The following is a 27,855-nucleotide window of genomic DNA, read 5'->3' on the forward strand; positions in this document are numbered from 1 at the left end:
GGGGGGGGGGGGGGGGGGGGGGGGGGGGGCACCAAAAATCACTTGTCATTTTTGAGTTTTCATCCAAGTCACTGCACAGCCCTGAACAAGAACACTTGGGGGGAAAATTGGAAGAAATTTTAATTTATTTTTAATTGGGAAGGGATGAAATGAGATGGATTTTAACTTCCAAATTGTAGGGTTGCAACAAGATCTACCACCATCTCAGGTATCCAAGAGAGCTGGGATCAGAGCCGAGGCAGAAAGTCACAGGGTTCCATAATGAGAAGGCAAGGGTTAATTGATAGACCCCCCCCCCGCCCCTCCCGAATCAACTGGGGATTATTAGCCCCTCTAGAAACCCTTCTTGGAGCAGAAATATAGAAATTCCACAAAGATTATGTCTCTACTGCAATCACAGGGTATGACTGCAGTTCGAATAGATATACCTGAGCTAGCTTCAATCTAGCTAGCTCAGGTCCCAGAGCAGTGAAACTGCAGTGTGCAGGCTAGTCCTGCGGGTAATTCTCAGGGTTCTAGGTGGGCTTGTACAGGCTGTGCCATAGCTTCACTGCTCCAGTACCCAAGCAAGCTACATTAAAGCTAGCTCAGGTATGTCAATCTTGGTGAAAGTTTGGTGGTTGTTCTACTCCCAGCAACTGTCTTTTACACCCAGTGACTGCAGTATAGAAATACCCAAAGAGGGGAAGGAACCATCCATAGGTTTGGAGTTTTGTTCTCCTTATTAAGGAATCTGTGTGTTATCCTTCTGGAACAAGGATGAAGTTAAAGACTGGTTTAAAGATTATTTTGAATCTCTCCTAGGATAAGAGGGATTCCCTTTCTGGAGCAGGATGGGATTTAATGTGTGTGTCACTTATTTTTTTTTCACCTTCTCTAGGGGCTCTTTGCCTTCATGCAAAGGAGAGTATCCAGGAACTGGGTCTACGTTTCCAGCCCATGGAGGTTTGGTCTCTTGTTTACAGAGGGGGACCCAGGAACTATAGTTGTGCACAAATTGAAAATCAAGCTGTACAAAAAGTCCTTCCATAGAAAACAAGGTTTGAGGTGGTTGTGGGTGTAAAGCCATACTCCTGGATAGGTTGTTGGTGGGGAGTGAACCTGGGACCTCTGGATCTAAACACATGAGCCACTACCGCATGAGCTAAAAAAACCAAACAGATGTGTTAGCCAAGGCTATATATAGCAGACTCACTGACTTCTTTTGTGGCCCAGCCACACCAGAGAAAGATGGAGAGCCACACTGAGGGCTTGGCTACACTTGCGAGTTAGAGCACATTAAAGCAGCCCCAGGTGCCCTAGCTCACTACCTGTCCACACTGGCAAGGCACATAGAGTGCTCTGACTCCGCAGCTAGAACACTCCTGGTACTCCACCTCAGCGAGTGGAATAATGTTTGATGCACCTTGGCTACAATGCCCAGGCACCAGTTTGAACGGGGTGTTGCATTACTGCGCTCTGATTGGCCTCCAGAAACATCCGATAATCCCCTTACATCAAGTGGTCACTCTTGTCATCGTTTTGGAATCACTGCAGGAATGCAGATATGCCCTTTCAAAGCTCCGTTTCTGACAGCCAGCTGCTTATCTGCTCTGAGACAAAGCAACCATTACTGTGGAATGCTGTGTGAGAGAGAGAGAGGCAGCGGGGGAAGGGAGGGTCTGCTGCTGTCTGAACTTACAAGACAACATGCTGACATGCTCTCAACCCCACAAAAACCCACTCTCTCTCCCCCCATATACACACAACACACTCCCTGTCACACTCCACCCCCCCCCCATTTGAATAGCACGTTGCAGTCACTTGCATGCTGGGATAGCCGCCCATAATGCACTGCTCCCAATGCCACTGCAAGTGCCGCAAATGTGGCCACACCAGTGCACTTGAAGCTGTCGGTGTGGACGGACTACAGTGCTTTCCCTACTGCGCTCTACGAAGGCTGGTTTAACTCAAAGCACTCTACATCTGCAAGTGTAGCCATGCCCTTTGGAAGTAACCTCCAGAGAGCAGGAGAAGGTCAGGAGAATTTAGGAGACCAATCCATACTTCTGCCTTGATACAAGGCATGAGTCTATAACTTCAAGTGCAGGGCAGCCGCAGTCTCCGCCCTTTCCTTTGTACTAAGGGCCTAGGGGAAGAACCCCTGACAGGGTCCATCATAGCAAGAATTGTGCATCATGATTCATTTCTTACACAACTGTAGAAACTCTAAACAATGAGTGGGATATTAGCACAGATAGCCATCAGTGCAAGACTTAGGATACAGATCTAGGACCAACAACAAAGACAGGTTTAAAAACCAATAGTGGCAATTTCAAGTCAATCTGCTATTTTATAGACAACCAGTATAAAAAAACCCCACAGAGTTGGCATAATGCAATCACAATATCTCAAACTAGGGAGAAACCGTGCCATTGCACTGTGAAGCAGCTATAAACACAACAACCCTGCCAAGAGGGAATTACAATCTGTAAGCCTCACGATTGCAAGAGAATAGGTTGCTGTTTTCAGTTCAAGGGGTGCAAGCCAACTGCACAAGCAGGTTCTGATGGAAAGGCCTTGATCAAACAGATGGCCAGATAATATACTTGACTCACCACTGCCCAACAACTCCTATCAACAAGTGAGCATATGAAAGAGAAGAGAGTCTCTTTATATAGATCAACTCTACCCAGTGAGACGTCTGTTTTCCCTGGGCTGAGGAGGAGGAGGAAGGACTGTTACCTGTTACTGACACTGTTCAAGCATCTCTCTCTCTAATAAAGACCCCACTCTCCGAGTTCCCAAGCTAAATATACAAAGCAGTGAATCATCTGTGTACTATTCAGAAATGATCTCACCAAGAAGTATCATATACAAGCTTAATCATTTTGTGTTGAACTTAGAAAAAGGAAATATTTACCTGCCCATTGAGGCCTAGTAAGTCTTTGTAATATGCTTTAAATTCTTCAGATGAAAGGTGTGACAGAAATGCCAAGTATCAACATATCAGAATTTAAATGGGTTCCTTGTCTTGCACTGGTCTGTTATCAGACTTCTATTTGCAGCTGTGAAGCCCAGGCACATTGCTCTTTAACACCATCTGTGGAGAAGTTTGTATGTTTTCTGACCTCTGTATATATCTAGCATTCTCCGGACCAAAAGACAAATTCTATAACTACCCATTACACAAACTGCAGATGGATACTATTATTTTTTTTAATTGTTTGTCCAGGGAATGCAGCTAAACAATGCCCATTTACTTTAAATGGACAGTCCCAAAATAATAGTTGAGAGACAAAAAATTTCTCCATCCAGATTTCAAAGAAAAGAAATGTTCAACTTGACCTAAATATGTTTGACAGTATTAAAAAAGGAAAGCTCTCAGTCATTCAAAAGAAAGGTACCTTGAAAGTATATGTCATCTGTTCACAGATGTTCCTCCAATGCAAGCTCTTGCTTTAACTATTCCATTCAGTTAAAATGAAACTTTTAGTTCTCATGACAAGATGTACACTACTAGCTTGTCTCTGAAAAGCAGTTGGATTTAAGCCACTCTTGTCTGTACTGTAGTTACTATTTAAAGGCTCAGAGGGAAGGGGGTTGGGGATAAATAAATCCTTGGTAGAGCTATTCTCTTCCTCTTTTTACAGCTTAGTCAATATCCCCTCTCCCTTGACACTTACAGGGGAGTGGGGACAGAAGGAATTATAGCCTAAATAAAGTAGTAGAGCAGCAAAGAAACTGTTCCTAATCTGGTAGAGTTCTTTAAAGCCATTATGCATTGTTCATAAGGCTTCCTGTAATACTTACTTATTTTAGATTATAATCCCAATATTTTAAATGTTATTCCTTAAATGTTGCCATATGTATGGCATTCATAATGTTATGATGTTAGCAGAGAGCAAGGGTTGAATTGAAGTTTGTTATAAACTGAGGAACATTTTATATTAGAGTTGAAGAGAAGACATTTTTAATGACCATAAACTACTTTTTTCTTTATTAGTTGATTATATAACCAAAAATGTTAGAGCCTTCTCAAAATATTATTCATCATATGCACATGCTGGTTTATTACTGTAGGAGTGGTCTGTATGCTGGATTTCTGACAATTAAATAGCATCTTTAATCAGAAAAGTGATGTGAAATTTCACAATTGGATTCCATATTTTTTCTGCCTTCCATAATAGATGAGTTCAGTTAACAAAAATACTTTCATAACTGGCAGTGCTGTATGTGCCACATAGGATATGATGTTATTTCTGTGTTGTACTGTACTTCCGCACAAGCAACAAAGGCCCGAAATCCACAAAACACAAGTACAATGTACATAAAATCTCATGTTTCAGAGTAGCAGCCGTGTTAGTCTGTATCCGCAAAAAGAACAGGAGTACTTGTGGCACCTTAGAGACTAACAAATTTATTTGAGCATAAGCTTTCGTGGGCTACATCCCACTTCTTCGGATGTATAGAATGGAACATATATTGAGGAGATATATATATACACACACACATACCGAGAGCATGAACAGGTGGGAGTTGTCTTACCAACTCTGAGAGGCCAATTAAGTAAGAGAAAAAAGACTTTTGAAGTTCTCATGATACAACTGCATAATTGCATATGTATAGCTGCATGTATGTATACACTAAGACCATTAAAGTTAACTCATCTTGCCTTGGTACCAATGGGAGAGCCAATGCACTGTAAGAGATTTCAGTCCTCTGTGTTACCGCTATCACAGCAGGACAACACTTAGGCAGCCTTAGCGATACATACACATGTACATAGTCACTATGTGTCACAGTCAGTAAACTAGAACTACAGTCAAAACTTTTCAAATTTTAAAACTGATGAAATTGGAAAAAAGGGGGAGAGAATATCAATGATTTTTTTTTTTTTTGCTATTCCTACCACAATTTTTGACCAACTTTAGAAATAGTCAAAATTCCACCCCCCTTTTTTTGACCAGTTCTAATACTACTGTAGTTAGCAATCTCCCTGGTTACCAAGAGCATATTATTTCTTATATTATAGCATCTAAAAATGTGCTAGATGCTTTAGAGAATACACTTAAAAATCAGATCCCCGGCCTCTAGAGTTGTAATTTTAATAATGGACTCAGTAAACAAATGAGGCTATTACACCAGGAAGAAGTGGGTTGAGAACAGACATGGTTTACAACTATGGATGTGTGAGAATATAGTTTCTCACTATACGCACACATACATTTTTGAGGTTTCATGGGTGTTTATACATAAACACACCTTAAAAAAGAAAAAAGGCAATAACCTCTCCCTGCACCTTGGAACCCACCCACAAACAGATGAATAAATCCAAGCTATCTCCCATAAGAGCTATTCATGTGCTTCCCACACACAGCTTGGTAACTGAATTCCAGTCTAATCATCTGTTATATACAGAATGCTAGATTCTACCTTTTGCAGGTAGAGGCTCTCTGGAGCAAGAGTGGAGGGGCATCTTGCAGCCAGAGTCCCCAGGGAGATTCACTACCTTCCCCCTATCCAGGCACCTGTTCCCTTTTAACTGCTAGCTTTCAAAGAAGTATTAGGGGTCAAGGCCCAGCCAAATAATGGCTGTCCCCTCTGTGGGGGTCCCTTGTGCCCATTTGTTTCCTTGTACATCCATACGAGAGCAATCCATAAACTGTCCCAGCTTTCTAAATACTCCAACTACCGTGTGTATTGCTCTTGCTTTCTAATATGCAGTGTATGCTTGCGTATTTCTCTCTATATCCTCTTCCCCTAACAAAAGGGTAATTCATGAAGTATGAACTTCAATACCTAGGAGAGGCCAAAGAGTGGATTTGTGTATGAGAGAGAGAGAGAGAGAGAGAGAGAGAGAATGAATGAATACACAGTGGTGCACTATAAAGGTTTTCACAGCACAGTTTTGGGATGGGCACTGTCATAGAACCATAGAAGATTAGGGTTGGAAGAGACCTCAGGAGGTCATCTAGTCCAACCCCCTGCTCAAAGCAGGACCAACCCCAACTAAATCATCCCAGCCAGGGCTTTGTCAAGCTGGGCCTTAAAAACCTCCTTAGGTAACCCATTCCAGTGCTTCACCACCCTCTTAGTGAAATAGTGTTTCCTAATATCCAACCTAGACCTCTCCCACTGCAACTTGAGACCATTGCTCCTTGTTCTGTCATCTGCCACCACTGAGAACAGCTGAGCTCCATCCTCTTTGGAACCCCCCTTCAGGTAGTTGAAGACTGCTATCAAATCCCCCCTCACTCTTCTCTTCTGCAGACTAAATAAGCCCAGTTCCCTCAGCCTCTCCTCATAAGTCATGTGCCCCAGGCCCCTAAAAATTTAAGTTGCCCTCCACTGGACTCTTTCCTATTTGTCCACACCCTTCTTGTAGTGGGGAGCCCAAAGCTGGATGCAATACTCCAGATGTGGCCTCACCAGTGCTGAATAGAGAGGAATAATCACTTCCCTTGATCTGCTAGCAATGCTCCTATTAATGCAGCCCAATATGCCGTTAGCCTTCTTGGCAACAAGGGCACACTATTGATTCATATCCAGCTTCTCGTCCACTGTCATCCGCAGGTCCTTTTCTGTAGAACTGCCGCTTAGCCAGTTGGTCCCCAGGTTGTAGCAGTGCATGGGATTCTTCCGTCCTAAGTGCATGCACTTGTCCTTGTTGAACCTCAGATTTCTTTTGGCCCAATCCTCCAATTTGTCTAGATCACTCTGGACCCTATCCCTACCCTCCAACGTATCTACCCCTCCCCCCAGCTTAGTGTCATCCACGAACTTGCTAAGGGTGCAATCTATCCCATGATCCAGATCATTAATGAAGATGTTGAACAAAACCAGCCCCAGGACCGACCCCTGGGGCACTCCACTTGATACCAGCTGCCAACTAGACATCGAGCCGTTGACCACTACCCATTGAGCCTGACAATTTAGCCAGCTTTCTAGTCACATTATAGTCAATTCATCCAATCCATACTTTTTTAACTTGCTGGCAAGAATACGGTGGGAGACTGTATCAAAAGCTTTGCTAAAGTCAAGATATATTAATTAACGTCCACCACTTTCCCCATATCCACAGAGCCAGTTATCTCATCATACTCATGAGTGGAAAAGCCACAAGTAATGCAGGCCATCTCAAAGGAGGTGCTGATAAAATCTTGATACTACCTCACACAAATATGTATCCTATATGCACTGCATGTGTTACAGAAAAACCATGTTACACATGTTTTAGGAAGTTCAAAAATATTAACTATTCTTTGTATCTCTCTACATGTAAAGGCAATTGCCTTATTTACCAGGAATTCAAATATACAGGACTGAGGGGGCACCAGAAATGCTTCAAAAATTACCTATAGATATCATGACTTAATATGTCAGAACCTTCCACCACTAGAAACAAGTGCTGTCATGTTTCCCCTCCTCCCCCACAGTTGGGACACTTATGTTCAAAGGTTCACATTTTCCATTTCTAGCCCTGCAAGCTCCTCAACTATCAGACCTTGAACTCATCAGTACCAAATGGAATATGCCTGTCCTAGGAAGGTGTAATTATGGTTGGGAGGGGGGACAACTGGGAGAAAAGAGGGTTGCATTTCTGCAGTAGGCTTATTTAAAAAAACCCACAATGCCATCTATTTTAAGTTGTTTGGAGTTTTGAGAATGTTAGCATAAGCCTCAGGGGAGATGGATTAGTGAGAAGGGAGCAAGTTAAGTGTTCAAAAGTGCCTGATAATCCAGTTAACATATGATGCTGCTATTTATCTCTGGGACAGCACCTCCACATATTGTAGCATATTGCTTATACATATATATGCCCTCTCTAATAAGTTAAACCCATTTTCTTTGTTTACACTGACAGCAGCCTTGAAATTCTGAGTTCAGATTAAAAGTTCATTCTTGACTGTCTCCTAGACACTTTCTCATATATGGTATGAAAGACCAGTTAGTGTTCCAGGGCTGGAGTAAAGCAGAGAGGCTTGTCCTTGATCTATTTCCAAATTTATTTTTACATATTGTTCGTATTGCAGTAGCACATAAAAGCTCTGTCCAAGACTAGGTCTCCACTGTTCTCTGCAATGTACACCCACAACCTAAACATAGCCTCTGCCCCAAAGATTTTACTGTCTAATATTTATGATATAACTTTGTGGTGAGGGGGTTGAAATTTGAAATGTAGCATCATGTTAAATGCAAAGGGGAAAATCATTTTTTTAAACTTTAGGGCCAGTTAGTTGGCCTCCAGTAAGGCTGCTTTGCAAAGCTCTGGCAACGTAAACCAGGCTTAAATTTGCCTGGCATAGAAGAATACCCAGTGTATACACAGCTCTGTGCCATCTCCTGCCAACCTGCTCACCCCCACCCCAGGTACCACAGGAAAAGGGCATAGTACTCTGGTTATTATAGAATAGGATGGTTAGAAGGGACCTCAGGAGGTCATCTAGTCCAACCCCCTGCTCAAAGCAGGACCAATCCCCAGACAGATTTTTGCCCTAGATCCCTAAATGGCCCCCTCAAGGATTGAACTCACAACCCTGGGTTTAGGAGGCCAATGCTCAAGCCACTGAGATATCCTTCCCCCCTTGGCAGCTAGAGTGGTCCTTTGGGGTTTAATGCAAAGGACACAACTTAGATCAACCCTGAGGCTATCTGAAGTTGCTTCTTGGGACAGGACGCAGGCCCTGATGAAGCAGGGAGTAATAAAGATAGCTCGATAGCCACCTTTGCAATCTCTTCTCCAAAGCTATACAATAAACCCAAGTGTCCAGTTCCGATAATATGTCTTGTTTTATATCTGTACAATGCATTTTATATTGTGTTTATATGTATCTAGGGATTTTTCATAATGCATACACCCATTCTGCAAAGCGTTGTGTCAAAGAGTCTCTAAAATTGGTCTGTTTTTCACATAATAAACCATAATGGCCCCAAAGAAACAATTCTGGTCTATTGTGTAAATGCAGCTGTGAGGCATGGGCAGTATGGTCCCTGTGCTACCATTTCTTATTAATATTTTGTTGAACAAAATTAATAGATGCAGCTTAGGAAGAATAGCTTGAAATTTAAGTTTAAAAACAAACTGTTTTCCAATAAATCAGTTAAAAACAAAGCTTTATAATTTGAAGTCATAGTTACTGTTGTTCTGTTATCGTTTGCAGTCATTTTAAAACGGTCAAGCTTGAATTTCCTGGTGCAAATCTGCAGTCCCTATTTTACCTCACTTCCATTTTTATAGATGAAAAATAGCAGAAGCAAATAATTTTAGGCAAAGTTTTATGCCTGTAATTATTTGTGTCTTCAATATTAATCACATAGATATTTTAGTCCCTGACTGCACTATCAAGTTAGTAATAGGTACATCCAAATAACAATTTGTGCCCATAAATAATTGCACCCACAAAACCATGAACAATTATTCACACCTACAAAAATGGAGACCGGTAACTGAAAATATGGCACTATAGGTTAAATTTTGCTTTCAAATAAAAAATTCAACTTTGGGGAAATATGGATTTAGATCGGTAATCAAACCATGCACTTATGACCCATTTCTATTGTAAATCAAGATGTTTTTTCAAACACCAATATCTTCATAGGCAAATCTCCTACATTAAAAGCATTTCTATTTTTATTTGCTGAAGAAAGACTGATACAGAGAAGTATTTGGGTGAAATGAAGGTAAACTTTAGGTAATAGTGAACATGATTCTCTAGGGATGCCTTCTCTCCTGCTAGGTTCTCAGCCTTGGTTCCTATCTTGGGGGCTTGATATCTGCACCTCCCCAGAAAAACAAGCAGGTACACCTCTACCTTGATATAACGTGACCTGATATAACACGAATTTGGATATAATGCGGTAAAGCAGTGCTCCGGGGGGGCAGGGCTGCACATTCCGGTGGATCAAAGCAAGTTCAATATAACGCGGTTTCACCAATAACGTGGTAAGATTTTTTGGCTCCCGAGGACAGCGTTATATCGAGGTAAAGGTGTATACTTAACTGACCTGCTTTTAAAATCAGAAAACAGGCATGCAGGTGAGATTGCTGATTCTGAAGGATACATGACAATGGGCAACCATCTCTTGGGAGTGCATAATCAATTCTTCAAGGTGGTATCCCTAGGGTTGATGACCCCCATAAAAATTAGTATGTTTACTCTTAAGGTTATTTTTTAATGGGATTTTATATAATTTTTGTTAATGAAATAAAGAAGTATTTTCTTTCAAGATTCCCACCAGATTATGAGAAGGAAGCAGTTGCACAACATGGAAAGAGTAGCAGAATGTGTGAAACATTATTCTTTGCAGTTTGCACACAATGACTCAAAACTGTGGGAAAAACACATTGAAAACAGCTATCATGCACAAGCAAAGCAGATTTTGATTATGCTTTCTGTTTTTCAGTGCCAAATGGCAGAGGGAGGACATCCAATTTTATGCTATGAAACAGAATGGGATACACACATGAAGAAGGAGAAGCGTTTTCCAGGTGGTATGGAAAAACTGGTCTATGGGATTTCCAAACTGGAAATAGCACATTGTCAATTTTTAGTGGAAAATCCAGCTATCCTATCCATCATTTTCTTCTTTCAATTTTTATGCTTAAACTTAATCCATAAAACGCATGCTGCTCCCTACCCACAGTTTCAACAAAATATGCCAAGAAAACACGGTGTCACTACCTTCAATATTGCTGATGTGTACAGTCCAGAAATACGATCCATGTATATATAAATGCAACAACCACTCACTCTCCAACAATGAAAGGAATGTGATCACATGAAATAATGTTAACATCACTTTCAGATCTTTGGGAGAGGAGAGGGAAAGAGGAAGAGAAAACATGGTGATGTCAGGGTCTCTTAGTTGCAGCAAGTCTCAAGTATAAAATGAAGATTCTCATTTATCTGGTTCAAAACCATTTCAATTGCAAGAATCGAAGTGAACACGAGGCTTGTAACATCCCCTCCCACTCACTAATATCTGTTCATTAACTAATCAAAAATGAGTTGTGAATTGCTTATATCATGACATCAGACAACATATGACAGATTAAGGCGCAGTTGTAAAAAAGTTTGTACATATTTATATACAAAACCAATCAAAATCCAAATATTTACACATATATAAACAACTGTATACATTTGACTGTCTCCCTCTTCATCTTTTCTGTGCTGTGTTGTCATCTGCACTGAGTCTGAGCCTGGGTTTACACTGGTGTAGACATGCCTCAGGCTGCATCTACGCTATGATTAAGGGTGTGATTCCCCTGGTAATATACACACACTCACGCTAGCTCTCATCAAGGAAGTATGAGTATAAATAGTGCCCCCGGGGTATCCTGAAACCAGTGTGTATGTACTAGTATGGCTCAGCCCTGCCTCCTCTGTTGCTATCTGTGCTGCCGTGGTTACACTTCTACTTGTACTCATGTTAGCTTGATGCGAGCTAGTGCGTGTATGTGTACATGAGCAGGGGAATCACACCTCTAATTCATAGTGTAGACGCAAATTCAGGCTCAAGCCCATCTACACACAATTCTAACTCAGTCCCAAGCTTGGGCCCCAGGACCCTGCATGGGTGGAAAGTTTGAGCCCAGGTCTCACAGGGGTTCAGGTTCAAACTTCATCTTTTTGCAGTGTGGACACAGTTTGGACCCAGGACCCCTAGTCCTGGTCCTGAGAGTCCTGCCAATGTGACCCCACAATCTCATGGGACAAAGTCCTGTGTCCTTTCTGTCCCAAGACTGGCCAATCAACTCTCAGGAAACAGAAGCCAAACCCTGGTAAAAGGGTGTTTAACCCTTTTATTTTGTTCTGACTACTGAACTGCAAGCAGAGTGAACCTCTTCTTGTGTTTGTAATGGCCACCTACACAAATAAGTCTTTTGCCAAGTGCACTGCTAGCTGACCACAGGAGCACAGCCAGCTTTTGGTTAATCCCTGGTGTGAGGCAAGCAAACAGTTCGACTTTAGCAAGAGTTCCAGGAATGACCATGGGTACCAGCTAATAGCCAAGAAGCTAGCAGCATTGGAGATTCACCAAACCAGCGAGCAGTGCAGGGAGCAGATTAACTCTCTCAAGACCAACTACTGGAACACCAGAGATAAGAACAGCTTTTTGTACCTTTCTGTGAGCACCAACTGTGAACAAACAGTAGCAGGAATCATGAGGCACACAGACAGATTAGATTTCTGTTTCTTTGTGGTTCTTTTATGCTTATCACTGGTTTGTTTTATATCTCAACCCATTTGAAGAAACCTTGGGAACCATAACAGCAAAGATTAGGTTTATTCCCCTCACACTTTCACAGAACTCACGGCATCCTGGGAATTGTAGTTCCTGTACTCAAAGCTATAGGAACCACCTAAGAATAAATGTACAAAAACAAACTGGGGTAGCTATCTGCACCTAGCTAGATACAACACTGTCTGGGAACACTACAACATAGCAGGGAACTCATTGCCATACTGCCCCTCTTCTGAGGAGTTTGACCGGGTATTACACTGAGCCATCAGTGCTTCATGACAGCCTGGTCAGCCAGGACAGTGACCTTCTCATCCCTGAATCCAGTACAGGACTAGAAGGCAGCTAGCAAGTGCAGATGCAGCTGCCGAAGTGACTCTTGTACTCAAACCAGTTTCTGAGGCGGCTTTGCTGCTGGAGAAGCCACAGCACATTCTGGGTCTTTACCTGGAGGAACATTTTGATGACCCCCATAGGAACTGCCCACGCCAGAGCCAGCATCAGAAAGACAAAAGGCAGAAGCAGCCCCTGAACTCGGTAAGTTTCAGAGTAGCAGCCGTGTTAGTCTGTATCCGCAAAAAGAACAGGAGTACTTGTGGCACCTTAGAGACTAACAAATGTATTAGAGCATAAACTTTCAGTAGCCCACGAAAGCTTATGCTCTAATAAATTTGTTAGTCTCTAAGGTTCCACAAGTACTCCTGTTCTTTTTGTGAACTCGGTAAGTTTCTAACTCCATATTTGTTGTTATTAATATACGAATGAGAGGGTGTGATGTTACACCCCATATTCTTCGTAGAAATATGAATATGGTATAATGAAGATATACTTTAGAAGATGGGTCTCTTAGGATATCATTTACACTTTAACGTCACTGCTCCTTTTGCCCCGCTCCCCCCCTTGGGCTCCCAATGGGGGGGAGAGGAAGAAAGGGGTAGCTGCTCCGGGGCCCAACCATTTGAAAGGGCCCAAGGCTTCCAGCCGCTGTGCGCCCTTTAAATCGCCACAAGAGCCCCAGGCAGCACGGGCGGGCTGGCTGGGGGAGCTGAGCCCCAGCCCTGCCCTTCCACCTGAGGCCCTGCCCCTTCCAGGGGCCCAGAGCCCGGCCCCCGTACCGGTAAATCTTTTATATTACTTTCATGCCATGCCATATAAATCAGGCACACCACGACATAATGAACTGTCTGTAAACAGAAAACTATCCAGAGTACGTGCATGTGTCTGAAGTATGGCTAGGGGTTTGTATGCAGTCCAGAAATGGACCGGGGGAGGGTTGGAATGGCTGTTAGTTCTTTGATAGCACGTATTATTGTGTTTGTTTTCATGGAGTCCCTGAGTCGATGCATTCAGAGCAGCCTACGTCGGGAGCTGTATGGAAGCAGTCATCCATGTGGACACAAATGCACCCAATCTTTGCCATGAGACAAGAAAGCTTCAGATATTGTGGAAGCAATTGTGGGTGTCGGCCCATTTACTGCCAAAGATTTAAGGGAAGATATCCATGAAGGATACCGTGAGGAGACACTAGCTCTAGAAACTAGTTGCCCATTGTAAATTAACTACTTGCAAAACTTACTCAATTCCATCTACAATGTCCCAGAGCAGAAGTTTCTGAAAAGTTTGAGGAAAGTCAGACATGGCATTTTAGAGTTAGGAGAGTTTTTAAAATTAGGTGTTTTCCATTTCTTGGAAAGGTTCCTAACGTTTATTTGGCTTGTCACAACTCAAATAGCACTTGGCATAGAGCATCCCAATTTGTTTTATTCTGTCGGTTTTAATGACTACTGGTGGCTTCCACTGCAGCTTTACAAGAATGGGGAGGGTTAGTTAGGGTCAGATTCTGCTGGGCCCCCCATGAACATGAACAGGAAGGAATGGGAAGTAGCTTCCTCATTCAGACAGCCCAGGCAAACAGCAGACAGAATTGCAGTCTTTTCCACTGTGGCACAGCATCCCAATGGTGTTGATTCACAGGTTGTAAGGCCAAAAGGGGCCACTCTAATAATCTAGTCGGATTCCTACATAACATAGACCTTAGGACGTCCCTGAATTAACTCCTGTTCAAACTGATGCATAGCTTTTAGGCAACATCTACACTATGAACCAGGGGTGTGATTCCCAGCTCATGCAGACATACTTGCGCTAGTTCTCATCAAACTAGAACACAATTTGTAGCATGTTAGCTTGATGAGAGCTGGCATGAGTACAAGCTGGGAATCACACCTCTGCTCATAGTGTAGACATTTCCTGAAAAAACTTCCAGTCTTGATTTAAAAATTTCCAGCAATGGAATCCACCACTACCCATGGTAAGTTATGCAAATGGTAATTCCCCTTGCTGTCAAAAATGTTCATATTCTCTCTACTCCAAATGTCTGTTGCCTTAACTTCCAGTCATTAGATTTTGCTCAATTGAAGAGCCCTCTATTGTCAAATTTTTGTTTCCTGTGTAGGTACATATTATAGACGGACATCAAGTCACCTCAGAGATGGCCAGCGGTGAAGCAGAGCTGGCTAGAACTGTGCAGAACCCAGTGAAATATTAGAAGTCTCTAAAAATGACCTTAAATAGCTTTTCTTTCAGGACCACAGATAAGTCCCATATATCCACTTGACTGCCACTCTCCCTTCCTATTAGTACAGCACCTTAATCAAATACCAGTGGAATCAATAGGAGTCTTTCCATTGACTTCAGTGACCTTTCGATCAGGCTCACGCAACCCCCCATTTCTAATCCTACAGAGCAAGAAGTTGGGACACATATATGTGTAAGAAATCTGTGCATGACTGAATCTTGTCTGTCCTGCGCTTAGGCCTGATGTAGTCTGAGAGAAAAGAAAACAACACTGATCTGGCAAATGTTTTTAATAATGGTGACTAATGGGAGACACAATAAAGGTCTTTCTCCTGGGACCTCATTTCATCATCACAAACCTGTTGTTCAACTAATTAGTGGAGCAGTACCCTGTGTTACTTTGAAGGAAATACAGGTAGATTTTCAAAAGTGCCTTAGTGACTTTCAGTGGGACTTATGCTCTTAAGTCACTTAAGCACTTTTGAAAATGCCACCCACAGTCTCCCATAGCACCAGTTCTACAGTGAACAAAATTTGAATAATGGGAGTCAGATCACTTTAATTCATTCACCCTCTCATTAGTAATCGAAAACAACAATTTTCTCTTACATGTAGCTTGTAAATGATGTAAACACCTCAGTGCTAACAATGTCTCTGCTCTCTACACTGAATCAATACCACATCAGCAGTGAAAAGACCTGCATCAAATCACTGCTATGTCTGGTTAATGGTATTGGCAAGGGTTATCTCAGTACACGGATGGAAAGGTCAAAATGAAATTACCTTGGATCAATCACAATATTATTGCCTGGGAAAGTGTTCCATCGATTGTGTAAGTTTTCTTTTATGGACTCCCATATCTTTTAATGCTTTGAGTACAAAAGCATAAACCAACAATAGAAGCTTTCCACCATAATGCTTGAAACTAAAGATAAACAAGTACTGCAAAGAAAGGTGGCTTCTTGATGATAAACTTCAATTAAAGCAAGAAAGTGATGTAAACGGGGCTAATGGTGCATGTGTGTTTATATGAGAGAGATGGCTGAACACTCAGATGAGCTGGGGGGGTGGGGTTGTAAGCAAAAATGGTTTTATGTCACCTTTATGTCCCTTCAAGCAGCTGTCACTACACCAGCTGAGAATTCCCCAACACCAAAGGAATCCCCAACCAGATGATCAATCTGGTTTTCTGCACGTTTTCAACTACTGGAATGGAAGCAGGCAGAATGTCAGCCAGGATCCAACACAGTGATCTGAATGAACTGTTGGTTTATGAGCCTCTCAAGATTCTGTTCTAAAAGCTGCTGAGCTCATTTATTTGCCTGTGAGACTTACGATAAACACCATTGTGAAAATTTGCCATTTTCCCTCAATAAACAATACTTACTAGCAGATACAGGCTAGGGTAGAAACTGATGCCTAAAGTTAGGCTCCTAGAGTTCACACATGGGCACCTAAATTAGTGGCCTAATTTTATAATACGCTGAGAATCAAGGAGATCCTCTAAGTTTTGTTTGACACCCATTTTTCAAACTCTTGGCCAGTCATTTTTTGAGAGAGAATGGTCAAAAAGAGGGTAAGTTTGGGTGATTCCACATTTAACTGCTCATTCATCATTGTCCTGTGACATAAGCGTCTCCTATGGTCACACCTTGGATTGATTTCTCTTTACTCATTTATTTCTTGTTAGAAACCTACTTTAAAAAAGAAAGAAAGAAGACAGCTGAAAATCTCCTTTAGGGACTCAAAGCCTGGCTCTCTTGAGTAGAGGATCTCACAGACTCAGTGCTCTGACATTTTGTCCTACTATTGTCCAGATTTTCAAAAGGTGATGAACAATCACAAATCCCAGTGAAGTCAACTGAAAGCCATGGGAGCAGTGTGTGGTCAGCAGTTTTGAAAATCAGACTGTATCTTAGTCTGTGAACACAGCTCTGCCTATGGTTTCCCAGTTATTCCATTAGTACTGAAGTGAATCTAATCACTTTGCCATGAATCATTGAGCTAATAGGTTTTATTGTCTAGGAAGTACTGGGAACAGCTGTTTATTTTAGTGCCATTTAAAGTCATTAAATAGCTGCTACTAAATCATTTTGGGGAAAAAATGTTAAAAGATCTGAACTTTGGGAGTGGGAAGCATGGTATGCATAATTTTTTGCTTGCTTTTATTCAGTTTCCTGCCATTAAAGGAATGTTATAATTGAATCACTGGATGAGCCTACCAAAAGCCAGTGATTTTATCATGCATGAAGCTCTATATAAACATATAACCTTATTAGATGTAGGATAAGAACACGATCATTTTATTTATCAGTATTAATTCCTTGAAAGCTACAAGCAGTAGAAATTCAAGTGTCACAAGACTTTCAACAACTCAATAAATTGTACTGGATTATTCAGACATTCAGCAAATATCAGCAGGGGTATGTAGGGGCCATTTTTCTAGACATTTACCCACTGTCCTTGGATCACCAAAGCAAATAAATACTTTGTCCAGGGCTAGACTGATATCAGAATTATGTACACATATGTGAGGGCAGGATCTGGACCATATGCTTTTAACTGTTAGGTGACACTGTCATAACTGGTAAATGATTTATGCAAATTTAAACTACACTGATGACTTTTTGTCCAGCAATAGCATTTGTAGCTACCAGGCATCCTTTGTATAATCCAACTATTGACTAATATATGACCTTATCCTATGGTACTGGATCAAGTCAGTCTCCTTAACAAAACTGAGGTTATGTGCATGCAACATTTTGGTTCTAAACATGTCAGATGAATTGTGGCTGTGTGAAAGTCTTCAGCTGACTCCATTCTGAGAGATGAGGAAAGACAGAGGAAGTTGGGCCCTGTTGCAGCAAAGCAACTAAATTAGGACTTAATTTTAAGCACCTGAGTAGTTCCACTGACTTCATGACTACTCGGGTGCTTAAATGTACATATGCTGAAGCTCTTTGCTGGAGTGGGGCCTAAAGGAGGAGCAGAGAGAGAGAGAGAGAATGAGAGATTCTCTCTATTTTTTCAGGTCCTCATAGCCTGTATGATTGTTCGAGGAAATTTGGAGTTACCGTGTAACACTAACCAAAGGAAATTTAGTTTAGTTTAGTTCTGTTTCATCCCATATAATTTAGAATTGAGAGAGAAATGTTTCTGTGTTTTATGACTGTAGAAACAATTACAGATAATAACTGTTCACTTTGAAAAATGAGAGAAATGGAAAAAATGGCATTTTTAGAACTGATAGATTTGAAGAGAGCTGGAGCAGTTTTGATAATATGCTCAAAAAGTCTATTAACTGAAAAGTTATTAATCTAACTATCTTACTACCAAAAACATTCTAAATGTATGAAGATAGAAGTAATTTGTATTATATTTGTTTTGGGGGAAAAGAAAACATTTTGTATAACTGTTATGATACTAATAATTATTAAATAGCAGGTGAGATTTTCAAATTCACCCAAGGGATTAAGGAAGAAGAGTCTGTGACAGCCTGTACCCCATGTTCATTCTTTTTACAAGACCCTAATAAATTCTGTACAAAGTATGCCATGTGAAGTATCATCTGAAAATTCAATCTGCTGAACATTATTGTCCGGGTAAAATGTGCATCAACACTATATGTAAAGCTATAAGATTCTACTGTCTAACATTGCTGTAACATGTTCCAGAGTTAGAAAGACAGGCACAAACCAGTTCTTCAGAGACAAAGACACACTGGTTCCCCAGCCAGGTATCAGTGTAATCAACTGGACAATCACCTACTTAAATGGCCATTTCTCCTGGGCAAGGAGAAGGGTGTGAGCAAGGACTTTACATATTGGCAAAGACACAGTGCATGGGTTACCATGTAAACAGACAGGCTGTCACCTAAACCCCAGTTGGAGATAATCCTCAAAGAGGGAAGAAGGGTATTAGAATGGAGGGGACGACAACACAATTCACCTTTCTCCCCCCATCTCTACTCACAGCAGCTACAACGCTTGAAAGACAAAGGAAACTACTTTGAACTGGAGAAGGGGTCCTGGCTGGGAGGCTTTTCAGCCAGTACAGACTGCGGTAAGCTCATGGTGAGAAAAATGTTTTGCTTTTAAGTTCACTTAGCTTATTAAATTAGGCATTTAGCTTGTGTTTTATCTTTTTATTTTCTTTGTAACCAATTCTGACTTTTATGGCTTATTACTTGTAATCACTTAAAATCTCTCTCTCTGTAGTTAATACACTTGTTTTATTGTTTTATCTAAACTGGTGTGTTTGGATTGAAGTGTTTTGGAACCTCCACTTGAGATAACATAACATTATCCATTGATAAAATAACTTTGTATGAGCTTTCATTGTCCAATGGGTGCTGGGCAGTCCAAGATGCACATTTCTGGGGAAAGGTTTGGGACTGGGAATTTGCTGGTGTCACCTTGTATGTAATTCATGAGTGACTGGTGAGAACATTCATGTAATATAGCTGGGAGTGATGTTGCCTGCTAGAGGCTGGGTGTGAACGGGCCAACAGTGGTAGTTCATAGGAAAGCCGTGTAAAAGGCACCCCAGGCTGGAGTATTGAGGGGACAGAGCTGACCAGCAGTCCAAATTGTACCCTGGGGAATGTCACAGAATTTCAGTGGGACTTGTGTTCTTAAATTCCTTAAGCGCATTTGAAAATGTCCCTGTTCATTTTCACCTGAACATCCTAATCAGCATCTGTTATGTTGCAGGGACAACAGCTTTCTAATCCATACAAGATTTTATATTTTCAAGACAGAGTTCACAGTGGTTGCAGAGTACAGAGATCTGGGCGCTTCACAGATGAAAGGAGTGGCAAAAGAAGAAAGTAATTTCCTTAGGGATGCCGTTTAAGCATAGTACAAAGCTAGTTTGGACCATGATCCTCTATCATTAGAAAATTATCCAAATCAGTTCTGGGGGCCCAGATTATCGGCTTTTCTATACATACTTCCCTGAGCTCCATTCCAACTGCAAAGGGGGCCAATGGACAAATATCACAACTTAACAGCAAAATACTGTTCCACGGCTAGAAAAAGGGAAATTCATGTAATTAAACGAAGCTATTTAGAGCATTTTAGTGCTTAACAGGGACGTACAAATTATCTCCATTAAAAAGTCAATATTAACCAAATGTTACAATGTAATGTCATGTGAAATACTGCACTTATTTCCTATTCTAACGATAGGGAAATGCAACATCTCAGATATTATAGGGTGGAAACTGTTATTAAATGTTGACTCTTGAAAGGCAGCATCTATACGTCTGCCCACATAATGAAGAATTATAAATAAGTGAACAGGTTTAATGCATGGAAGGCTATTGCAGTGCTTTTACTTCTCAGTTAGTCTGAGCTAATCAAACTTGTATGCCTCTGGAGTCTGAAGTCTGATGCAATTGGTAAGTGCTACATCCAAACTTCCTCAGAGTTCAGTCACTATTTATTGTGAAGGCCTGTATTTCATTATAGCAGGTACATTCTTATACACTGTATCACAATACAACTTAGTAGCTCCAACTTTGGGGCCCCACTATGCTAGAGGCTATATGACCATATAGTGAGGGGTTAATCCCTGTCCTGAATCTTATGGCAATGATTCCACTGTCTAGACCCAGGCAAAACGATTGATCTCTATGCAGTGCTGCCATCCCTTGAGTGTTTTTTAGTGTAATCTTTAACACCAACACTCTGTTTAAAATATTTCTCGTAGCTTTACCTAATCCATCCTGTAAAACACAGGGTGCCAATTACAGGACTTAAAGGGAGCTAATTCTAAACCCACTCTGAAAACCCAAACCCAGAACATATTCTGTTGTATATTTTCCCCTCTCTCTTGAATCTAAGTATTTCCATTGTGAGTTTGTTTACATTGTAATCTGCATTAGGCCGGCGTTGTGTGAATGGGATTTATCAATGTGATTGGGCTGTCTGGACCTTGGCTAGACAATTGTCTGCATCAGATTTCCTTGTATTTCATTTTTAACTGGGATATCGGAACTGCACACACTGTAAGCAGTACCTACAAAACCATAATTAAATTAATTTAGGGTTACAAACTACCATTCTTTTCCTTAAACTGTACAGAGTGCAACACTGGCTTAAATCAACAAAGAGTCCTGTGGCACCTTACAGACTAACAGATGTATTGGAGCATGCGTCTGGCGAAGTGGGTATTCACCCACAAAAGCTTATGTTCCAATACGTCTGTTAGTCTATAAGGTGCCACAGGACTCTTTGTCGCTTTTTACAGATCCAGACTAACATGGCTACCCCTCTGATACTCAACACTGGCTTGTTTGCTATTTCTTGTACAGAGAGCATTCAAATAATTTCAGAGCAGAGTGAGGAGGGGTGGGTGGGAGGATAAAAACAAAAACAAAACAAAACCTTCCCATATGCATCCAGACAAATTTGGGACAGATTTTCAAGCCTGATCAGTACTCTGCAGCTCCCATTTCAGCACCTAAATGAAGTGGTCAGATTTTCTAAAGTGCTCAGCACCCAGCAGGTCTCATAATCTGGCCAGATCATTCTGATGCGTAAACAGGAACAGAGCTCTTTAAAAAAATCTGCCTTCAGTTGTGAATGCTGAGCATGTTTGAGAACTTGGCCCTATATTTTAGTAAGGCATTTATACTTTCATGATACAAATAATCATGGATATGCATGGAACCATTGTCACAAGTATCTATAAAGCACCAATTCCAGCCTTTCACCAGTACAAAAAATAAATAGACCAATGAACCAGGACAAGGTTTTTAGTGTTTAAAACTGGAGACTTTTAATCAAGTGAGAAAGACTATCAGGAGTTATCCTTTACCCTTTTAAAAGGGTGTAGACATCTGATCTGACCCCTAAAGGCACTCACAGCTTGATTTAATAGCCTGCATCATGCCAAGACTTACTGAAGCAGACAGGCTATTGCCAGATCCAAAATTAAGATGTGTTGATGTTGATCAGAGGGTTATAAGCCTAGAGCTTTCTGCATTTGTCAAAGACCTTTCTTCTGAAGCTATTTAGCAGAATAGCTGCTGTAACACAGGACAGAGCTGAGAACTGACAATATCTCCAGGGATTCCTACAGCCTATCAAATTCTATAGACTGCAGAGATTCATAGCGAGAACTATTCATAGAGGTACTATTACAGCACGGTATATCTTATGTACCAGACAGTTGCCTTCAGTACATGCACCTCGCACCCTAGGTTTGTTGTGTGGGGTGTTGTTTTAAGTTAAACTGTTTAATAATGTAGAAAATGCTCAGATAGTTTCCATGTAATTGTGAGAGTTACGTTTAAGGGAACACAAGGAAATTGAACACCTAGATTTGCATTTGGGAGAGAGCCAATAAAAAAGGCAACTTGTTGGGCAGAAAGACAGCAGAGCAAAGATGCCTAGAGAAGCAATTGCCTTAGCTTGGGGCTTGAGGTAAGATGCAGAGGTCAAGGGCCTGGTAGAAAAAAACTGAAAAGACAATTTCGGGTACATTTTAAAAACACCGTAACTTTAAAACTCCTTTTCCAATTTCTGTCAGACTGCCAGAGGGGGTGAGGGGAAGGTAACTGTTACCAGGAATGAAATGCAGGATATTTTAGGAAGATCAGTTTCTTTTTGTGGGGAAGCCAGGAGGGGGTGTGCTATTTGAAAATTGAGCTTAAAAGGTTGATACTAACTTCCTGTTTGACTTTGGGCAACTATCACTGCTCTGCTATACCGTAAGGAAACTATGCCTAGGCGCAGTGGCCCACAAGTGGATAATATATCAAGTTCAACTGAAATTAATATGCCTTAAAAACCAGTAAAGTCTTATTTTTAAGCATCCACTTTAATAGAAACAGACAATTTTTTTTTCTAATTTACTGTTTGATTATTAAACTAACTCACACACCATGTACTGTTTGCAACTAGGTCATATACAGAACAGTCAGAAATTCCCTAGAACAGTGGTTTTCAATGTTTTTTCATTTGCGGACCCCTAACATTTTTCGAATGGGGATGTGGACCCCTTTGGAAATCTTAGACATAGTCTGGGGACCCCTGGGGTCCATGGACCGCAGGAAGAAAACCACTGCCCTAGAGCAAAGACTGGCCTCTTCCCTGACTGTGAGATTCTTTCTGCTCATGAGATATAATTCCCTTCTACACTTGGGTATAGCAGCAGTTCTGAAGTTTGTTGGGACTTCTCATTATAAGACCCCACCCCCTCACATCTCTATTACCTAATTGGAACAGGATTTTTTTTTTTTTAAACATTCAACTTAAGTTGTTTTTCACAGTCTATGATTACAGTATGTTCTGCTTTTCTGGGAGCAATGTGACAACTTCAAAGCAGCCCTGGACTATAACAGATTTAAAATACCACTGTCACTATGTTATTAAAGTTACTCGTTTTGGTTAAAAGGCAGCATGGAAAATATTACAACATTTTGGGGGTCGATGGTTACCTGGAAAGTATTTTTTATACAACTTAAATGGAGGGGGAAGTCAGCAGCAAAAGGAAACTCAATTTTAAAACCACATTCATACAAATCTATGAATCTATGAAAAACCTTTCACTTACACAGATCAGTTACTTTTTATTTCAAAGTTGGTGGGTATTTTTTTATTAAATTGAATAGTCCACTTACTTACTTTGCTTATAAGGTTTTAGGTCCGGTGGTTTTTTTTTTTTTTTTTTTTTTTTTTTTTGTGGTGGTGGTGATGAGGGGCTTATGAAGAGAGATTTATTTGTCTGTAAGAGAAACACAGAGACAGATGATGGGATAAGTGGGCTGTCCACCTCATCAGGTTAATGTTTAGAAAAAGAGAAGTCTGCAATGCAACCATCAAATAGCTCATTGTGTTTCTAACATTTTATTCTCTTAAGATTTCTGTTTTAAGGCCTGATCCAACATCAGTGGAATCCGTGGACTGCCACTGACTTTGATAAGCATCGGATCAGACACATTTAGAGGGAAGGATTGTCAGACATCTGGACCCCAATTTTACAATACTCTTTGAAGCCAACTGGAGTTTTTGGGCCAGATCCTCAACTGATATAAGTCAGCCTAGGTCCAATTTACATCAGTTGAGGATGTGACCCAGAATGTGCATATTTGAGAACAGATTGGGGACCCTGGTGTTTATAGATAGAGCCCTGCACAGATACAAAATTTATATCTGCATCCGATACACAGTCTGCAAAAATGATCCGCGGATATCTGCAGATTTTCAGGGCTTTAGATATAACATTTGGATCTGCATCCGATACGCAATCTGCAAAAATGGTCTGCGGATATCCGCATTAACATGTGCGGATATCTGTGGTTATAAAGGGATATCCGCAGATTTGCAGGGCTCTATTTATAGACTGCGACTGAACAGTTTCCGAATGCCTTCAATCTGATCAATAAGACTGACAAAGAGATGGAACTTTGTCTGTGTGACTTCTTTCTGTAGCTGTATAATTTGGAAAGATCAGTTTCTTTTCTTTCTGACATCTACACAAGTACCAACCCCAAATAATCTCCTGTTATCATCTCAAAACTACCCACAATGAATTTTTCCTTTGATACCATCAACACTTTCAGGAGACAAAAGCACACATGATTTATCAGCTCCCCCTGCCTTCCTCCCCTGAAGGAAGTTTGAAAATATTTGCCATTCCAGATATAGACCTTTTTAAATAGTTTTGAATATGGTGTCAGATAAGTCATTTATCTGCAACCTCTTGCTTAAAAAGATCAAACATCATCATCTCATAAAAATGAATGAACCTTCAAATTCTCACTGGCAGGCTTATTCCCCACCCACATTGAATCTGTTTATATGAGCCATTTGTTCCAGTCTTCCTTTCCTGCAAACAGCAGCAAGACTTTATTCTGGCTACTGCCTTTAGAGTATCAGCCATACTATAAAGAATGTCTGACCATGTCTGTGAGCTGGGCAACGGGACTCTGTTCAGGATCTAGACTGCAGAATAATCAAGTGACTGGGACACAGAACACCTTCAAAATACTTTTCAGCATATTCCATTGTTTCAGCAGAATTTACATTTTGATAATCAAAATTCAGTGAACCAAATGCTTCCCTGGGGTAACACTGCTGGTTTCCTAGAAAGAACTTAATTGCTCATCTTTAATTTCTCCATGCAAAGTAATCAAAACCAATAACAAAATTAGCAACAGATCACTGCTGTCAAAACCAGAGCTGGGAACTTTTGGACAGATTAAAAAGGAGTTTCTCTACTTCAAATTCAAGGCATATGTAAATTCCTCCAAGATACTGTGCATGCAACTAAGAGACCTTATTGCTATGAAACAAACCATATGTCTAGATGGGTTTATAAGAAGTTACAGCAAAAAATCGAAATTCTGCCCTCAGTCCTACTGAAATAAATTCAGTGACAACTCTAAATTCTGAGGGTAAAATCTGGCTCAGAATCTATAAGTGTTCTAAAACAGCAAGCTACATTTTGATGAAAGGTAATTGAATCTAAATCAGACAGGTTATATAAAAATTGGATGAGTGATACCATATTTTAGAGTGTGTGTGTGTGTGTGTGTGTGTGTGTGTGTGTGTGTGTATGTGTGTGTACACATATTAAAATTCATACACCTATTTTACAGAGCATAGGAAAGAGAACAAAGCGTGACTTCTGATAAAATACCATGGTTACTGCTCATGTGAAATTCTGAATCAATTATGTAGACCTGACCAACAGGTATGCAGATAAAAATAAAACAATCACATTTATAAAAGGATCATCAGATATACTATCTCTCTCTCAACAGTCAACGCCTGCCTGCCCATATAAATATACAAATTGCAGTTGCAAAAAAATACCAGCAATAATCCAATCTCTCTTCCAAACTAACTCAACAACACACTGCTCAGACAAGGCAGGAAAATTGAGCCAATGATACTATACCTGAAACTATCTTCTGGGAGGAAGAAAAAGCATCAGTGCAAAACTAAGTGTGTATACACTGGATTGTCAGAACTATTAATGTACTAGCCCACAAAGCATGACACAGATAAAAAAGAAATAAACACAGATGTGTCTTAACATAAGGATATCTACTCACCTTAGCACCTGCATGTTAAGCCACTTCACTCTCTCTGTCATTTACCTACATGAGCATCAAGTACATTGGATAAAGCTTATTAGATCATATGATGAAAAGCTTAACAGAATAGCTGACATAATGCATTCCCAGAATCAATAAAGGCTCACTGGAACTGACTAGCAGGAGTGAGTCTGTTGTAGAGAAGCACATTAGTAGGGTGATGACAGAGAGGGCTGGGCATAGTGAAAGGTTACAGAACCATCATATGGTGCTATGTAGCTCTCACCAGCCTCATCCAGGTAGGGTTCATTAACAGTACTAGTCACTGTGAGCATTGCAGCATTGCCATGCTGGGAAGCTGCAGAGGGAGTGTTGTGGTTTACTTTCCTAGCAAAGTACATCACCAACAGTTAAAGAGAGACATTAATGTTATCACTCATTTTTGTATCACTCCCAACATTTCAAAGTCATAAGAAACCAAGAGATTTGTTCAAGACAACAACAACTTTTCTGCTGTACTTGGAATTGTATAAAACAACTGTGCAGTAAACAACAGGCTTCTAGGTTCTGATTCTAGGCACTGAAATGCTAGGGTAAAAATTCTCTTTTCAAACAGGCATGGAAGCTCTCTGTTTCACACAGTATTCTGCAGAAATCCCACATGTGGAATTCCATTTCCACTATCATGAATTTCTGTGCAGCTCCCTGGTGTTCACACTTGGTCAATGAGATCAGGCAATTTAGTAAATGCAAATCAGTATTCCTATGAACATTGCAAAAGAAACTGGGAGGTAATGCAATGACAGACTTTTGGGTACCTTGGAGGATGAAAATACTCCTGACATTAAGGCAGGCAGAGAAGGAATGAGGAGATAACAGCTGGTCAGAAATAAGTATTGCAATCCCTTCCCCTAGCGGTACAGTGAGAAAGCTGGAATAGACCAGCATAAGTACAAGGAGAGCCAAAGGCCTGGTTACCATACCATTAGGATGCTGCTGTATAATATAAAATCGACAATGAATTGGAAGCTGCAGGAGCAGCAGCAAAGTAACCAGTGCTTTGGGCTAATAGTCTGGCATCACATCAGGGACAAAGCTTTATCTGTTTACAAGCTGTTTATATTGTCTGGTCTTCGCTTCAGTAGGGGATTAAGAAACAGATTTTTGGAAACTGGTCTCTTTCTATATATAGATTAGTCTCAGAATGCTCACCAAGACAACACCACAGTATAATCAAGCACATGTCTGAGCATGGTAAACTTAAGGAAACACAGGCTTGTTAGTTCAGAAGATGGTGTTCTTTATTTTGCTGAAGAACAAAGCATTTAAGTGGGCCAGAGACTTTTGATAGTGGAAAAAGTCCATCTCTTGTTAAAATTTCTTTAAGAAAGCCTGGAAAAAATATGTTCTGTCATGATTGGCCATCATAATATTTAAATGAATGGAGTACCCACTAAAAGAACTGGCATACAACCTATAAAACATAATCTCCCCATCACTTAACATAATGGCATAGAGATTAACCCTGAAACTGTGAAAGAGAACCAGAATTTTCCTGACCATTAGAGCTGTGCAAAACTCAGAAGTTTTGCTTTTCAGCCACTTGTGTTGGGAGAAGGGAGAGAGAAATTTGAAGAACTAAACTGCATTATTTAATGTTTACCCTGCCTTCATGGCATCCAAAAATACAATGGACCAGATTCAGCTCTGATCTCCAGTTACTTCAAAGGAGTCTCTTCCCAGTTACACCAGGGTTGAATTTGGCCTGCTACCCTTTAGTTAACAAAGTGTTCAAAAAGTAGATCCTAATGATAGGATATTAATAATAAAATGAACAATTATGGTAATGAGTACATAGAAATTATAAATTAGGTTTCAGAGTAACAGCCGTGTTAGTCTGTATCCGCAAAAAGAAGAACAGGAGTACTTGTGGCACCTTAGAGACTAACAAATTTATTAGAGCATAAGCTTTCGTGGACTACAGCCCACTTCTTCGGATGCAT

General features: G+C 40.7%; 1 protein-coding gene across 4 annotated transcripts in view; it reads right to left on the reverse strand.

The window, feature by feature from the left end:
* The window catches only part of ARHGAP24 (Rho GTPase activating protein 24), a 210,815-nt gene that overhangs the window by 162,585 nt on the left and 20,375 nt on the right, over positions 1-27,855 (reverse strand). Inside the window, exon 1 of one of the 4 annotated variants that reach the window (XM_034771489.1) lies at positions 25,871-25,893. The exons of the other annotated variants lie outside the window; for them this stretch is intronic. The gene's annotated coding sequence lies outside the window, so the exon portion shown is untranslated. Of the gene's footprint in view, positions 1-25,870; positions 25,894-27,855 lie in introns of those variants that run through there. 4 annotated transcript variants of the gene reach the window in all.

This window comes from Trachemys scripta, chromosome 5 (genome assembly GCF_013100865.1).
Source record: "Trachemys scripta elegans isolate TJP31775 chromosome 5, CAS_Tse_1.0, whole genome shotgun sequence".
NCBI classification, from domain to species: Eukaryota; Metazoa; Chordata; order Testudines; family Emydidae; genus Trachemys; species Trachemys scripta.